This window comes from Lethenteron reissneri, chromosome 7 (genome assembly GCF_015708825.2).
Source record: "Lethenteron reissneri isolate LAM-NWPU_2019-01 chromosome 7, ASM1570882v1, whole genome shotgun sequence".
NCBI classification, from domain to species: domain Eukaryota; kingdom Metazoa; phylum Chordata; class Hyperoartia; order Petromyzontiformes; family Petromyzontidae; genus Lethenteron; species Lethenteron reissneri.
Window position 1 is genome coordinate 8,715,528 of NC_083785.1, and position 16,283 is coordinate 8,731,810.

The 16,283-nt window shown below is 45.8% G+C and overlaps 1 protein-coding gene across 2 annotated transcripts in view; it reads left to right on the forward strand.

Annotated features, from left to right (window-relative positions):
* Positions 1-12,063: 12,063 nt before the first annotated feature.
* The window catches only part of LOC133357308 (uncharacterized), a 261,278-nt gene continuing 257,058 nt past the window's right edge, over positions 12,064-16,283 (forward strand). For both annotated transcript variants that reach the window (XM_061575192.1, XM_061575202.1), the window contains exon 1: positions 12,064-12,131. The gene's annotated coding sequence lies outside the window, so the exon portion shown is untranslated. The remainder of the gene's footprint in view (positions 12,132-16,283) is intronic.

Sequence of the window (16,283 nt, forward strand, 5' to 3'; positions counted from 1 at the left end):
AGACAGCTTTCCTTAGAGCCTAGTCTCACATGGTGTTGGACCAGATGACGCCAAAAGGCGCACAACTCAAAGACAATGCACCATCAGAGTATGAGAGCTCGGGGTAAGCATTTACACCATTGGAACCTCCTTTGCCAGGAGCAAAATATGATAATTGGGATTTTACCCTTTTATCTGGCAACACAACTGACACCTTTTTTACAAGGTCTTCCAGAAAAAATTAAAACATTCAGAAGTTTGGAATTCCTACTTCCGTAAGACAGAAATTTTAAAGGTTGCGGAAGATCGGAAGACGTCTTCCGGAAGAGGGTAGAACTTCCACAAGATAGAATTTCCAGAAGCAGGAAATCTGAATCTAGATTTGAAGTTTTCGTGACTGCAGGGATCCATACTCTTTGGTTCTTTCGGTAAAGTCACGTAGGTAGAAAATAAATTAAATCACGACGTTTCGGGCGCAACACAAGCGTCCGTCATCAGGTGGGACAACCACAGCAAGAAACAATTGCTCAAGTGGGCAAATGGGCTGCTGTAACAAGAGGCTATACTGTATAGGCAAGAGAGGGGGGGAGGAGCCAGGGAGGAGAGACAGAGAGAGGGTGGTAGGGGGAGTTGAGTACTGCCGAGTGAAGAGCAGCTAGAAGGGATTAAAGGGCGAGCAGAGGGGAAGAGCGCGGGGCTGGGAGTGGGGAGCTGAAGCAACAGGAGATGCGGATGGGATGGATGGTGGTGGGAGTCAGGTTTAGGTAGGCATCCGTATGGGTGGCTTTCCTGTAGACAGTGTCCCATTGAGCCATCATGTCTCTTTTCGATTAAAACATCCAAGAATGGTAACTTGCCATCCTTTTCCACCTCCATGGTGAATTTGATGGCTGGGTGTATGGAATTTATGTGGTTGAAGAATTGGTCCAGAGCTGGTAGGCCATGTGGCCAGATGACGAATGTGTCATCTACGTATCTCTTCCACAAGGAAGGACGTGGGGTGGATGCCTGGATGGCATCTGTCTCAATACAGGCTTTGTGGATTAGATCGCGGAAATATATAAATGTGTCGTTTAACCCACCACCACCCGACACAGCCAATTAGTAAGGTTTGTCACGTAAACAGAACATGCCAATTCGTTGCTTGTACAGAAACACCGGTGTGTTGGAGAGCCAAGCCACAACATTTACACTCTGAGTTTCGCCAGTAATTACAACTAGCTTCATCAGGCGACAGCCAGATTTGTGGAGAAATCCTCCTGTTTAGTTCCTTAAATAGAGGGGTAGATGTGATGACGTCATAGAGGGGTAGATGTGATGGCATCACTTGTGAGCACTTATTGCGCGAAATGGTTGTGGGGGGATTAATGAATGCATATAAATGACAATGGATATCCATTGGCGGTTTGATTATTTATATGGTAATCAACGTACGTTATGCATGCACATTATGCAAGCTTATTGTACTTGTACATCCTGTCGATTGTGCACTAAAATAGCCGTGCCAACGGTAATCCCTGTTAAAGTCTAGTGACCTGTATAGGCATGAATAAAAAATATATATATTTGATTGTTCGCTTCCAAACAGCACTAAGTCTGTAGCTATCCGAACGGTTAACATTTTTATTTGTACCCATTTACTTTATTTTTAAAAATAATAATATACAGTATCGTACTGTATAAGGTACTAGGGGACGTTTCGGGCAAAGATCCTTTATAACACACGAGGCCAGAGATTGGGTGTTATAAGTTGTAGTCTGCACTTTACACCATAGGGTCTGATTAAAATCGAAAAAAATGCTTCCGAATGAGATTTTAATTGGCATGTTACCTATTATTCACAGGTATTGGGTAACAAGACAGATCTTTCAATAATCAAAACACATTACGAAATAGGTTCATGTTAAAGATAAATTATTAAATATTCCTAACACATTACATTGTGGGTAACCAAGTTTTTCGTTCAACAGAATATGCATGTTGAACTTCTTTCGCACCGTACGTAGCCAACCGTGCTAATCGGAGGTGCAGGGGAAGGACAACAAACTAAACACAAAGAGCAGCATAACCATTACAGTAACTTAATCGAATTAGTGACGCATTTCTGTGACCAATTATTTCCATAGGATTAGAGAGGCTCTTTAAAAGGATCAAAGGGACTTTCAATTGTTATAATTTCATGAACCTTGCAGGTAGGGTAGATAATTGTATGAGAGCCATTTTGAAACTCGTTTTATTTGAATGTATTTAGCCCTTGCGTTTCAATTTTGCTAAGAATTTGAACATGTCAGCCTGGGAACAGTGAGTTCCACCAAACCATTATTCACATAATCCACTAAGTGGTGCAGTCCTGAGCCATTGCCCGAACACGTGGCCAACAACACGTTTCCTTTTAAGGAAGTGTTATTAAAAAAAATGTTTTTTGTATTTCATTTGGGCACCACTGCCAAAGAACGACAGCACACTATAACCAATTAATTGGCCGTGTACTGCTGGGTCAACAGAGATGCGATGGGAATTTGAGAAACCTGCCCAAATGTTTCAACCGCATTGGCAGGAGATGTAGGCCCTCTTGGCTGCAAGCCCAATGTGTAAACCACGAGATCACGGCTGTTACAGTCGGACAAGACACAGCAGGTATCATCAAGCCTCCTTCCCGCCTTTGTCTCTCCGCGTATGCAACATCCACGGCTATGTTACGGCTACACGGCAGAAACAAACGCTGTGTTGATCATATTGGTGTGGAAAGTTAATTAATAGGTTGATGCACGGCACTCAAATTCAGTTTGGCGGGTGCGTAGCAAACTGCTCAACAACTGTTGCGAACACCATTAACCCCAGAACATACAGAGAAAATTAAATAGATTTATGTTGAAAGAGTGGAGCTAATGTGTTTTGAAACCCGTTTCCAAAATTTCACGAACGTTAAGTCAAACCCACGGTTTTTGTAAAATGGTAGCTTTAATCATGGGCAATTAACGGCCAAGCAATGAAGTGAATAGTACTAGTCGTGGTATAATTGTTATACTGAGTCTCTTCTTCAGATGGCTGATGTTGATGTGGAGCTACTTGCTGTAATTTGACATTGATGCGGTTGAGTCGGATAATTTCGTCAGGAGTAGCAGAGTACATCGCTGTGATGACCTATTTTTTGTGAAAAGGGCTTTGAGTCGTTACATGTTCCATGGTCTGGGTGACAACAGTCACACGCTAAGTGAGATTGTTGCATTTTCCATGTGTGCGTCAGAGAAAATATGACAATGTAACTGACACATGCAGGAAGGACATTTGTTTAATGGGTATACTCTATGATTACTGTAACACGTAGTAGGCTTTCGCGACCAATATCCATAATATAGGGGTTTTTTGGGTTATATCGCGTAAATATATAAATGTGTCGTTAAACCCGCCACCACCCGACACAGCCAATTAGTAAGGGTTGCCACGTAAACAGAACGTGCCAATTAATTTCTAGTACAGCACAGCGGTGTGTGAAACGTTGTGGATTTGCTCTCCAACACACCAATGTGCTGTACGAGTAACGAAGTGTCATGTTCAGTTTTCGTGACAAACCTTTCTAATTCACGTAGGTAAAAACATAAAAAAGTAAAATAAAATAAAAAATCACGACGTTTCGGAGGCAACACAAGCTTCCGTCTTCAGGTGGTACCGTCACAGCTGTCGTGGCTGTGACAGCTGTCGTGGCTGTGACGGTACCACCTGAAGACGGAAGCTTGTGTTGCCTCCGAAACGTCGTGATTTTTATTTTATTTTACTTTTTAATGTTTTTACCTACGTGACTTTACCGAAAAAACCTAGGAATATGAATCATTGCAGTCACGAAAGCTTCAAATCTAGAACCTTACTAATTGGCTGTGGTGGGTTTAAAGACACATACTTACGCGATCTAACCCAAAATAAAACTCATTATCTGTGATTACTGTATTATGTATTAATTTTATGTAAGATGCAATTGTCATATGTTCCCCGCTAGGGGGTGCCATTCGCTAATAAATGAGGACACGCAATGTTGCAATCGTGAATCATGCGAAGAAGAGTCAACTAAACTATGGCACAAACCATTTTGGTTTAAATTTCGATTTAAAGCTTTCGTGACTGCAGGGATTCATCTTCTTGGTTCTTTCGGTAAAGTCACGTAGAAGGGAAATAATACAATTATAAAAATAAAACAATAAAATATAATTCTCACGACGTTTCGGCCACAACGCAAGCAGCCGTCCTCAGGTGAAGACATTCCTTTGTCAAGGCGCCCTTCCCCCTCTAACCCAGCTTAAATATACGCTGCCAAGCTTGGTGGTGTTCATTCAGACGCTGTCTTTCCGACAGACCTGTTCTTCACCTGAGGACGGCCGCTTGCGTTGTGGCCGAAACGTCGTGAGAATTGTATTTTATTATGTTTTATTTTTATTATCGTTTAATTCTACCAGGTAAGGCCCACTGAGCTGTGTAGCTCTTTTTTCAGAAGCGACCTGGCCACCAGTGCAAGCTCAACGGAAGTGGCTTATCGCGTGGACATTTGTAGCAGACAAATACTCGAGACGCGCGTTTGTAAATGTTGAGTGGAAAACCGACCGGAGGTCACGGAGGAAAATCCACGCTACCACGGCGAGAGAGACACGCAAACTCCGAATATGCAGGGGTCAGGGTCGGGATCGAACTCACGACCTCCTGTGTATCACACAAGGTGGCACAGTGCAAACTCTACAATAAGTCTGCGGTAAAATGACGATGGGTGCGTTTTTGAAACACTGCGAGAAATTGAAATGCGCAGCCCTGCAATGGCTTGCTCGCGCCAATGCTGGCAGAAGGGCCACCAATCGCAGGCAGCTATAGAGAGCCTCTCAAGATATTGCTCTGGCCTACTCTTCCACCACCACCACCACCACCACTGTTTTACGTCTTCAGTTCGTATATTTTTGTTTTGTCATTTGTCATTATAAAAAAAATCACTCTCTGCACGTGTTCGAGAATATCGACGGGAGTGTGTGGCAGCCAAGGGAAGAAAGACGCATTCGAGAGGATGACGGAGCGACAAGGTCAGCTCGTGCCGCAGGTCACGTGGGGGGGGGGTCATTCACGTCGCAGTACCGTGCCAGCTAATGGTGATCTGCTTAAGCCGAGTGCAGGGATGGAAATGGGAACAAATTATTGGGGAAATTCATAAATGCTTCCGCCCTCCTCCCTCCCACCACCACTAGATCTGGACCGTACACGAGATCTGAGGAGGAGCCTCGCTCCGTGTGTGGTCCCCTGTGATCGTCTGTGAGTCTCTGTGTGTCTGTGGGTATCTGTGTGTCTGTGAGTCTCTGTGTGTCTGTGGGTATCTGTGTGTCTATGGGTCTCTGTGTGTCTGTGGGTCTCTGTGTGTCTGTGAGTTTCTGTGTGTCTGTGAGACTCTGTGTGTCTGTGGGTCTCTGTGTGCATGTGGGTCTCTGTGTGTCTGTGAGTCTCTGTGTATGTGAGTCTCTGTGTGTCTGTGAGTCTCTGTGTGTCTGTGGGTCTATGTCTGTCTGTGAGTCTCTGTGTGTCTGTGGGTCTCTGTGTGTCTGTGGGTCTCTGTGTGTCTGTGAGTTTCTGTGTGTCTGTGAGACTCTGTGTGTCTGTGGGTCTCTGTGTGCATGTGGGTCTCTGTGTGTCTGTGAGACTCTCTGTGTATGTGAGTCTCTGTGTGTCTGTGAGTCTCTGTGTGTCTGTGGGTCTCTGTGTGTCTGTGGGTATCTGTGTGTCTGTGAGTCTCTGTGTGTCTGTGAGTCTCTGTGTGTCTGTGGGTCTCTGTGTGTCTGTGAGTCTCTGTGTGTATGTGAGTCTCTGTGTGTCTGTGAGTCTCTGTGTGTCTGTGAGACTCTCTGTGTATGTGAGTCTCTGTGTGTCTGTGAGTCTCTGTGTATCTGTGGGTCTCTGTGTGTCTGTGGGTATCTGTGTGTCTGTGAGTCTCTGTGTGTCTGTGAGTCTCTGTGTGTCTGTGGGTCTCTGTGTGTCTGTGAGTCTCTGTGTGTATGTGAGTCTCTGTGTGTCTGTGAGTCTCTGTGTGTCTGTGAGTCTCTGTGTGTCTGTGGGTCTCTGTGTGTCTGTGAGTCTCTGTGTGTATGTGAGTCTCTGTGTGTCTGTGAGTCTCTGTGTGTCTGTGAGTCTCTGTGTGTCTGTGGGTATCTGTGTGTCTGTTAGTCTATGTGTGTCTGTATTTGTAAGACGCCTTCCACTAATGTATCAAAGCTATCATATGTGGCCAGGTCGCTTCTGAAAAATAAGTTAATACCTCGGTGGGCTTTACTTGGTAAGATAAAACTAACGTAGTTTTCTTTTATTCGTTTTAAACGATTTGTTTACCTTTCTTATACTTTGCACCGCTATCGTGTTTTTGTTTGTTGTTTCTGTTGTTGTTGTAACGTTCTGATCCGCCTCTACTGGACATCTGTGAAAAGTGCTTCATAGCCCATCGGATTCCTCCAGTATTAATACATAGTATGATTCTGGTGAGCAAGTGGGCTTGCAAGTGGCTTGCTGAATATCTGAAATGCTGCCAGGTCAGCGATTGGTTTGCAGCTTTGCGGTGCCGTTACCACGTGGTCTAAATGTTGAGACGCAACCGATGATTTGGCAATGATACTGCGTTGACAGTGATGCACGAGCACAAATTACAGCAAACTCAACACGTTCGAAAATAACATAGTGGCATTCGAAGGAAAATGTATACGTATATAATTGATGACGTTTGGGTCAGTTATTTATGTTTTATCGAACATGATTGGTCAATTATATATTAACTGGTCCTTTATCCTCCATTCCCACACTTCCACCCAGCTTAACATAACCCGCACCAACTAGCGTGCCCAAGTAGGCCGCCGATATAAAATGTTTTTATTCACTTTTAGTTTATAAACTAAAATATAGTTGCAATATGTAGTTGACCATTCAAAAGGTCTATAAACTATTACAACTATTTATTACTGGTAGGAACCTCGTGGTTACACCAGCCCACAGGGGATTATTGTGTCCGTCCGTCGTGCATCCAAAAATGGGAGGGTTGGGGCTGGGTGGAGGGGGGGGGCTGGGTGGGGAGGGGGTGGCAGGGGTGGGGCCGGGTGGGGAGGGGCTGGTCACCCCGTGGTGCCCTTATAAAACTCAACGTTTAACCTACTCACGCCGGCTTGTGCCCGCCCTCACAGTCGGCCATATTTGCGGAATACACCACGCCGCCGTTGACCCTGGCCATTGACCGAGCAACCCAACGTTCCTACCAGCTCCCTCCGCAGGAATGTGTTTATTAACTTTTTTCTTCTTGGTTCTTTCGTGTTTATAAACTAAAATGTAGTTGCAATAAGTAGTTGACCATTCAAAAGGTCTATAAACATTTTTTTTTTACTTTACCAGGTAAGGCCCACTGAGCTATATAGCTCTTGTTCAGAAAGGACCTGACCAAAATGATAGCTCAACGAAGTGTTTTTTTAACGTGGAAATTTAGAGCAGCCAAATACTCAAAATGCATGACGTTGATTCTAATGTGGAGGGACAAACCGGAGGACCCGGAGAAAAATCCACGCGCCCACCGGGAGAGAGACACGCAAACTCCAAATATACAGCAAGCGTCAGGGTCGGGATCGGGATCGAACCCGCGACCTCCCACATACCAGGCGAGGGAGTTAACATCTCGCCATCACGGCACCCCGAAGTAACACTGCATAGCATGCTACTAGGTTATAACCTAATCACGAAACATTCACCTACGCTAATATTGCGGTGTTTTTCTGTAGCCCAGAAGTTTACTTTGCATTTTCTTGTCCGTAAGTAGGGTAAGACGGGGAACAGCTGACGTTTGTTTGTTTACGTAGTGTATTCACGCGGTCATTTTAAGTGTCCCATGAATGTAAGCAATGTGTCAAACTTGTGTGGGCCGAGCATGTAGTTTTCACTGCTGTAATTCACACTGTTGAGTTCACAGGCATGGAATATGAATTCTAGATTTGAAGCTTTCGTGACTGCAAGGATTCATACTCTTAGTTTTTTCGGTAATGTCACGTAGGTAAAAAATGAAATGAAAATTTATATTATTTTATTTTTATTAATTTTAATTTCATTCTTTACCTACGTGACTTTACCGAAAAAAATTAAGAGTATGGAATATGAACCCTCGCTGACTTCACTGATCAAGAGCACTACCCCCCACGATGTGATTATGATAGCACAGTGGCACCATTCTTTGTTACGCGCTCCTGTTGAAGTTTTGGAGTCACCTTTGTTAAATGCATTTGCGTGCATGCATTATTTATGGTTAACAACACGCGCAACAATACATAGGGACGGAGAAATTGAAAGGAACATCGTTGGCAAGACTGCTCACAGCTGAAAGGCTTTTTCCATATTTTTCTGCTAATGGATGCAGTTTTATTTTTTTTACTAACTTTAAAGGACACCGGTAATTGTCCGGCACAAAGACAGTTTTTTTTTATGTTATTGGAGTCTTCACTGTCAAATACTGTCCCTTGTCGCCTGTGTGTTTAGTGCTGTGTGCTCTAAAAAGACGACGATAACATTACCCAGAGTATAATGTGTCACTGGTGATTGCATAACCACTTCCCAATAAAGACTTTTCGAAAAAGAAAATGGTATGACATCTTATTTTTAATTCTCTTTGTTGAACTCTCCTTTCTGTTGATTATCCCAGCCTTTTGTGCCGTCTTGTCAAACGAGCGGCGCTGTGACGGAGCCAGGAGATGACAGCGTTGAGTGTTACCGCTTGTATCCGTAGATCTGGTTTCTTTCCCACATGAAGTCGAGCTCTCTTGAATAGTTTTATCCAAGCGTGTCATTTAAGACCCTCCCGAAAACTCCGTCTCTCGAGTTGGCGAAGCATTGCTAGATAATAAATTATTGCCAACGCCGCATTTGCCGTGAGGCTGCTGCTGTGGTGTGATGGTTAGCACACTGGATTTGCAATCAATATCCTGGCGCGGCAGTTTAGATGATGGGCAAGTGTTTTTTAAATCCTTTATATTAAGTTCACTTGCTTGCTTGCTTGCGTGCTTACGACCGTGCAAATCTTTCAGTCGTTTTTTAACCCACTTCCCGTGATCCAATCGAGCTGACATTTTGCACACAGACTCATTGTGCGTGACAATTTATTTTCGTGAAAATTTTTGTTCCAAAATTTTACACTTTTTAGGAAAAAATAAATTATATTTAATTACCAATTGCTTAATGGTGGCAGGCAATCATCTGACCCATAGGTGGCAGCCATCTCAAGCCAGAGGACGAGAGGACTCTAGCCGTCACGCATGCAGGGTAAATGGCATGCGTACCCACGGCACGGTCAATCGGCAGGCTGTGTGCGGTGGGGTAAAATTGTGGGTGCTCGCACGTCTTCCCATAATTCTGGCCGGAAAAATAGAGTAGGCCACATTGGCAATATTCGTATTAGTTAATTAATGCTTTGGGGGTTCAAAAGATAGTGCTGACTTATGCATTGCCACAGTGACGGCTAAAGATTGCACTATTCCCTTCTGGTGCCTGAATCGTCCGATTCGGCCTGAATAAAAAAAAAATTGCACAATTAACACCATTGGAACCTCCTTTGTCAGTAGCAAAATATGATAATTGTATTTTTACCCTTTTATCTGGCAACAAAACTGACAACTTTTTTACAAGGAATCATGTTTGCATTGACCAAAAACCTACGGTCGGAATGCAAACAAAAACACAACTATGATAATGTATGCACTGTCCTTGAAATTGATTGGTCCACACACGAGACAGATTTTTTTATAGATGATACTTGGTTTTTTTGCCTTTTATCCTTTTTATCCAATGGTGTAAATGCTTACCCCGAGCTCTCATACTCTGATGGTGCATTGTTTTTGAGTTGTGCGCCTTTTGGCGTTATCTGGTCCAACACCATGTGAGACTAGGCTCTAAGAAAAGCTGTCTCGGGTGTGGACCAATCAATTTCAAGGACAGTGCATACATTATCAGAGTTGTGTTTTTTGTTTGCATTCCGACCGCAGGTATTGTGGTCAATGCAAACATAACACCGTGTCAAAAAGGTGTCAGTTTTGTTGGCAGATAAAAGGGTAAAAAACAATTTTCAACGCACTATTTGTTATTTAATTATGTATCATCGTCATCAGCAGCAGCCGTGATCAATCTACTGCTAGATGAGGAACCTCTTGAAGGCCCTCATCATCCATCATGAGCCCGCGATGGAACAGTCAAATTAGCACCGTGCACACGGGCTGATTGCAACCCTCCGTGTCTTTCGGTCGACGTCCTTCCCACGTGTTTTCATCCCTTTTGGCTGTCACTCCGCTCTGATTCTTGACCATATCAGCCGTCACCCCGTCTAGCGACGCTTACTATCCAAGCTCACACACTTTGATTCGTAGAACCGCGTGTTTAACCTGCCCTCGAATCCACGCGCTCCCTTTTTCCGTTTCTCAATTATAATTCCCCGAATGCAATTTACACCAATACTGTATTTATTTTTTTATTTTGCAGAGGAAAGGACTGAAAGTAAAACCATAATCTCGCCCCACCTCCATGTCCTTTGTCCGAGACAATCGACGCAACAACAAAAATTATTGACAGCTGACGCTGTGTTTTTTGTGTGTACAGCAAGTCCACAGCTACCAACCCGAGCCTTCTTTCACCACTACCTCATCTCTCATCCCCCTCCCCGCCCCCATTCACCCCGGTCACCCCCTCTCCACCCCGAGGCTTATACTGGTCACTGGTGAGGAACACACAGTACGGGGGAGGGAGTGAGGAGGAGGGTAGGACGACGACACGCGGTGGATACGGAGCGTCAGGTGGTTGGGCCACGGCTCAGATCGTGTGTGCAAATAACGAACAGGAAACGCAACGCACACCGGGACACCCACCCCCCACCCCACCCCTCCCCGGCTCGCGTCTCTAGCGACAACCTGTCATAAAACATTCAGGTCTCTCTCCACGCAGCCCACACACAAGGAATCAACAATGCGGGCATTTTTTTTAAAATGAAATATTTACAATGGCAAAACAATGAACGATTGAGACACGATTTACAAGACAGGGCTGTCTCGTATCGTTCTATATTATGCATTTTGATGAAAAAAATCTACCGTGTATGTATGTTGAACTTCTTTCGCACCGTACGTACGTATGGTGTACGTGTACAGTATACATGTAAGATATGGAGCAGTGGCACAGCGGTTAGCGCACAGCACCGTGAAATCCAGAAATCTGAGTTCAATTCCCAACCAGGGCTCATGTCACCAGTTCGTGACATCGGAGCTGGTCCTGGGATCCGACTTCACCACCACGCACTGAACCAGCATGGGGCCCGTGGGGGATATTTCGACCTGACCTCACCACGCTGGTCAATGGAGGTTGGTGAAGGCAGAGTGGGCAGAGAAGTTAAAACAACAACAATTTTGTTTGCTGTGCTGCCGTTTTACTGCTCACGAACATGGTAATTCACATTGAATATTTTTTTCACTCCAAAGTAAAAAAAAAACACTCCTGAAGAACCGAGCACAAAGCTAGTACTTGAACACACACACAAGTACTGTTTAATTTTTATTTTAGCCATTATAATAATACTATAAACCATTCATTCACCCACCCGTTGTTCACGTCAACTCTAGTTAATATTAAAATATCACACAAAACATCACGGTAATACCCCTCCAACAAAGCGCCGTTTACCGAATTATCTCGCTTTTTCTCTCTCTCTCTCTCGTACGGATGACATTTCGTGTTACACATTTGACCCAGTTTCAAATCGATGCCTAAGTTCGAAAGCTAAGTTTGACGGCATCGCGAGATAGCCGCGGTGGGGGGGAGGGGAGGGTGGTGAAGCCTGGTCCCACTCAAAACCCCTTTCCCCGAGAATGAACGCGCGTACAGGGATCGCTGGCTGGGCAATCGAGTTTTTTGGAAGTTGCTCATTTTACTACGGCCGAGGGGGGGGGTGGGGAGGCCCAGTTTGAACTTGCCATTGGGCCGTGCGGCTGTGAAGGGGGTGGGACCTCCATCATCATCATTGTCACCGAGCCCTTGGCTCTACTCCCCCCCCCACACACACACAAACACCGCCTCTCCCACGTATCTCACTCGCGTGCGATACTCAATAAGAATCACGTTGAAGGGTGGCCCAGGTGAGTCACTCGACGTGCCGCACACAGCCACGGCTTGCGTCCCTGTTCCCAGGTGGCGTTCCCTGGCTCCCCCCACCCAGCATCTCTCGCCCCCCCGACATTCCTGCCGAGAGAGACATCATCCAGTGGGAGGGGGGCGAGTCGTGAGTATATCCCTCGCAACGCTGCGCACGCGACGTCGCTCGAACGCGGTTGATTTGATAATCCGCGCCACCACCACCACTTTGTGTTAAGCCGCTTGTAATAATGTACACACGTTGTGCTGTGTATCCTCCACGGCGACGCTAATGCTGTACTTTATGTATATATGTTTTTTTATTGCGTTGGTAAAGTGTTGCTACGAGCCGGAAAACCACGTCTGGCAGAGGAGGTCATTTTGGCTATATCAACATGCGGCAGTTCATGGTTGAGGCATGCTGATGAGCTCACTGAAAGTCGAAGCCGGGGCGAGAGCGTTGTGTCGGACCAATGTTGCAGACGTTATGCACGTTGTGCACTCCCCCAGAAGGCCCGATGGCTTACGAGATGCGTGCAAAAATTTATATATTTTTTGCATGTACAAAACATTACTTTTTGTTGTATGCGGAGAGACATGCGAATAAGTTTCAGCTTATTTTATTTACTACGCGGATAATCCCGGTTTTTGTTTAGCCAGTCACCTGTATATTTCGCAAGGGAGATTCCGTGGTGCGAGAGCACAGCAGCGACAAAGTCAACGATGGCAGAGTGTTGCAGGGAACGAGTACAGGTCTCTTGAAGAATATCGCACGAACTCACAAACGCGGCGTTTTAACGGCCGTAAAAGCCAAACACGCGTGCATCGGTAACGGCGTGAGCGCAATGCGAAATGTTAGGTACGGGTGCAGGTAAGCTCCGATATATTTTAGTCTTAACAAAGACGTGAACACCTGAAAATGGGGGTAAAAGACGACGTCAACAGGTAGGAGGAGCAAGTGGCGCCAGAAGATGTTAGGTGCACAGTATTCTGTGTTTGGGTTTAAGTGTGAAGTGAAGAGGGGGGAGCGATGGGATGGAAGCAAGCTGGAGATGAGCGGCAAGGGGTATTCCATGAAACGTGGAGCAACAAGGGGGAAAAACCTTTTACCGAACAAAATTTTATCAAACAAATTTTTTGAAGGGATAAACAGGTAACTTCTGAAGCTACGGGAGGGAGTTGGAGAAACTAAGCGGTCGCTTTGGGAGGATTTGTTGAAGCGGATCTCTAGGAGGCGTTGCCGTATATTTATTTGTTTTGGTACTAACCCAAGTTCATCCCTCGAGCTTGCGATCATCCCATACGCGCCTCCGAACCTCGTCACGGCCTGTGCGAGGGTGGCTTGTGCAGCTCACCAAACACCAACACACGGGAATGTGTCACCTTGGCCGAGTAGAAATTGCAAGGCCAAACCCATACACAAGATGACATTGATCAGTGATAGCTTCGCTTGGGAAGTTGTGTGGCAGGTTCGTTCAATGACGGTAACTTTTTTTCAGAAATGTACAAACAAATTTTTACGGTATTGTCCGTAGAATGACTTAACTTAGAGAATACTCATTCGCATGGAAAAAAGTCGCGCTACATTCAGGCAGGTAATACTAGGCTTAAGTTAAACCTCGTTACTTGTGGTCGAAATGAGCGTGCAATTTAGAGACAGCGACAACTCCACGATCTCAAAGTCACGTAAGTGTTTTGCGAACGAATCGTCGACCAAACAGTTACGATTCCACGACACGCTGGTCACACTTTTGATGACATTCCACGCACGCATGTTGATTACACTTTCCGTCACTCGCGTCGCTTTTTATTGACGGCTTTAAACAAAGCGTGATCAGTGCAGGGCCCTCATGCCGTGTGGAATTCCCGAGGTGAAATGAAACGCTGTTGAAGACGAGCGCGTGGACTTTTTGGAGTCGCGTGCCGTGCGTGCGTGCCTAGCCATGGCTTAGCGGTTTAGCGCACTGCGCTAAGACATCATCAGTGGGTTAGGGCCGCGACACATTTGACACCAATCGGTTTTCACAGCAGCACAATGATGATGGGGAGGGAGGGGGGGTTGGTGTGTTCACCATTTGTGTTTTGTCGGGGGCCGCGCTCAAGGCCACGAGGGGACACCAGTGACCCGCGGGCCTTGCTGGCGTATGTTGAACTTCGTTCGCACCGTACATGGCCAAGCGCACTAATCGGAGGTTTCTTCATAGGCACTCGCTCGCAGCACTTACCCCAACTATCTATGAACGTCGTACTACTCAGATTGTAAATGTTGTGGATTTACTCTCCAACGCGGCCGGCGTGGTGTACTAGTAACGAATTGGCACGTTCTGTTTACGTAACACAAGCTTACGAATTGGCTGTGTCGGGTGGTGGCGGGTTTAACAACACGTGTGTTTATATTTACCCAATCTACCCCCCCCTCTCTATTATGGATAACTACCCTGCTCATTGAGCGTGCTAGTTGTTGGTGTGAGCAGGTGCACACGGGGAACAAGCGACCACTGGCGACAAAAAGGGTCGCGCTCTCTCTTCCGTTCTCTCCTCCGCTCCCTCCTCCCTGTCTGTCCGCATGCCCCCCCCCCCCCCATCATGAGACAGAGGCGTGCGTGAGTGCGTGCGGGCGGGCGGGGTTCCAGTGCGTGGGGTGAGGTCGCGGTTGGTCGTAGAGACGCACCTCGCAAACTCGCTTGGGAAATATTCTTAGGTTTTTTCGGTAAAGTCACGTAGGTAAAAAATAAAAATTAATAAAAGTAAAATAATTTACTATAAAAGTAAAATAATTTACTTTTATTAATTGAATTTTTTTTCCTACGTGACTTTACCGAAAAAACCTAAGAATATGAATCCTTGCAGTCACGAAAGCTTCAAATCTAGAATCGCTTGGGAAACATCGGGAGTTACACCACCACCACCCACCCCCCTACTACTACTCTCTATTCTCCCCCCGTCTACCCCCCTCCCCTCGCCCCCGCCTCTGGCTCTGGAATCCAGCACGCATGGCAAGCAGCGACAAGCTGTGGCCCAGGCAGAGGAGGAAAAAAAATCCTCAAACGATCGCAGTGAGTAGGCGTCAGTTGGCTTTTGGGTGGTTTTTTGTTGTTGTTGTTAAACCGCTGGCGGATTGTGGTAACTCCTGGACCGCAAGGGCCCGTTGACAGCTTGACGAGAGAGTTTTCTGCACGTTTTTTTATAATTTATAAAGTAGCTTTTCTTAAACGCCAGTATTTGTGAATCACCAACAACTGACCTCGTCAAATTGTATCATCCTAGTTTAACACGTAGGTTTTCGCGACCGATATCAACCATAACGCAGGTGTTGTGGGTTAGATAGCGTAAATATATAAATGTGTCGTTAAACCCGCCACCACCCAACACAGCCAATTAGTAAGGGTTGTCACGTAAACAAAACGTGCCAATTCGTCACTAGTACAGCACACCGGTGTGTTGGAGAGCAACGCCACAACAGATTTGGCCGTCCGCCTGATGAAGCTGGTTGTAATTACTAGCGAAACGTCGTACTCAGATTGTAAATGTTGTGGCTTTACTCTCCAACACACCGGTGTGCTGTACTAGTGACGAATTGGAATGTTCTGTTTACGTGACAACCCTTACTAGTTGGCTGTGTCGGGTGGTGGCGGGTTTATTGACACATTTACATATTTCTGCAATCTAACCCAAAAATCCTGCATTATGGATTTCATCACCCTCCGTTACATTGTTACACTCCCTCTATGTGTGCCTTATGAACACGTCCCATGTACACGCATACACATACACACAAAGGGTGTGGGGGGGGGCGGTGTAGGTGCGGAGCATTGGACTTGCCCTCTAGCTTAGAGGTCAGCCAGTTTGATCATCTGGCACGGGCAGTTGAGGCAACGTCCGCGGTCTCCCCCGTCGCCTCCGTGTTCACTCGCAGCAGTCGGTAAAAATAAAAAGGGGCATCCCGCAGCCGATGGGCAAGTTGGTTTGCACGATATGGTGGTGGGGTTACTCCCAAGATGCTTGAGCGGCGTTGGAGAAGTGGGTAAAATCAAGGCCTTAGCCATTGAATCAACATTTGGGGGGGGGGGACAATTCTTCCAGGGGGTCTGGGCCCCCCCCCCCCAGAAAAATAATCTAAATTTGATAAAAAAAATTCACCAACACAGGATGGACTT